Source organism: Myotis myotis, unplaced genomic scaffold (genome assembly GCF_014108235.1).
Source record: "Myotis myotis isolate mMyoMyo1 unplaced genomic scaffold, mMyoMyo1.p scaffold_m19_p_10, whole genome shotgun sequence".
Lineage (NCBI taxonomy): Eukaryota > Metazoa > Chordata > Mammalia > Chiroptera > Vespertilionidae > Myotis > Myotis myotis.
In genome coordinates, this window is record NW_023416314.1 from 8,337,513 (window position 1) to 8,339,416 (window position 1,904).

Below are 1,904 nucleotides of genomic sequence, written 5' to 3' on the forward strand. Positions count from 1 at the left end.
CCATGAGGAATTTATAGTCTAAGTCCTGGTGCCCAGCACATTTGGTTTTGCCTTAGGGGTTGGCGAAAATGGAAGTTACAAGTGACTCTGACATTTCATAGGGATGTTATGTTAGATGCAAAAAGGCAATAGGCTCAGTTAAGGTAAAAATTGACCTTGTCAGTGAAAATACCGGCCTAGGACATGACTACTCACCATGCTGTCACAAAAGATAATATTTACCTTTTTTTTTTTTGATAGCCAAGCAGTATTCCATTGTGGAAATGTATCACAGTGTTCTATTCACTCATCTACCAATGGGTAGGCTGCTTCCAAATCTTGGCTATTGTATACAGCACTACAATGAACACAGGGGTGCATATCTTTTTTGGAACTGGTGTTTTTGATTTCTTCAGATATATTCCCAGAAGTGGAATTGCTGGGTCATAAGGCAGTTACACCTTTTAATTTTTTAGGAACTCCATACTGTTTTCCATAGAGGCTCTACCAGTCTGCATTCCAACCAGCAGTGCAAGAGGATTCTCTTTTCTCCACATCCTAGTCAACACATGTTGTTTGTTTATATATTGATGCTAGCCCTACTGACAGGTGTGTGGTGATAGCTCATTGTGGTTTTAATTTGCATCTCTCTGATGATTAGTGACATTGAGCATCTTTTCATATGCCTATCGGCCATCTGTACTAGTACGTTCTTTTGGGGGAAGTGTCTATTCAGATCCTTTGCCCATTTTTAAATTTGATTGTTTTCTTTGTGTTGAGTTGTATAAGTTCTTTATAAACTTTGGCAATTAATTCCTTATCAGACATATCAACGAATATGTTCTCCAATTCAGTGGGTTGTCTTTTCATTTTGTTGATGGTTTCCTTTGCTGTGCCATCTATTTATTTATTTATTTATTTATTTATTTATTTACTTGCCCAAGGAGATATATCATAAAAGATATTGCTATAAGAAAGGTCTGAGATTTTACTGCCTATGTTTTCTTCTAGGATTCTTTTATTGTTTCGTGACTTACACTTAAGTCTTTAATCCATTTTGAGTTTATTCTTGTGTATGTTGCAAGAAGGTGGACTAGTTTCATTTTTTTTGCATGTATCTGTCCAATTTTCCCAGCATCATTTATTGAATATATTATATTCTTGTTTTCTTTGTCAAATATTAATTGACCATAAAGAGATGGTTTATTTCTGGGCTCTCTATTCTGTTCCATTGACCTATATGCCTGTTTTTATGCAGGTATCATGCTGTTTTGACTACTATGGACTTGTAATAAGTTTGATATCAGGATGAACTAACTTGATTTAATGTGAATGTCATGTGTACCAAGCTGCAGGCTGAAACTCATCTCCACCTTTTGTTTTATCTACAAAAAGGCAGAGAGCCAAAGATAGGGCCTGCTATTCCAGCACTCAATAAACCAACCACTTTCCTTCCCATCTTCCTGCTTTTTAATTCTCTTTCATTCAAAACTTCAGGGGCAGGAAGAAATAAATTACTCTTCCTCATTAAATTTTTATTCTGGAAAGATGCAAACTCTCAGTCCCTTCTTTCCAAGCTAAACTCATCTCACTCACTAAGGACATTGAACCTACTGACTTGTTCCAGGCTGGCAGCATATTCAGCAGAACATGACTTAGCAGCTATGGGAGTAGAAAGCACAATGGTGCCCCTCCCAGATCTCTGCTTTATATCTGATTCACTCAGTTCCTGACTTCTGGCACTATCAGTCCTGATAGCTTGCAGCTGCTTCCCTTACTGGATTTGCTCTCAGTCTCCAAAATCACCTTGTCCAAAGTTACCCCAACTCCCAGAGGACATTCCACAGCCAACAATATGCTGAAGTAGGGAGACAAAGGCCCAGCTCAATTTGGGGCACCCTGAAAGACATCTCAGCTTCAAAACT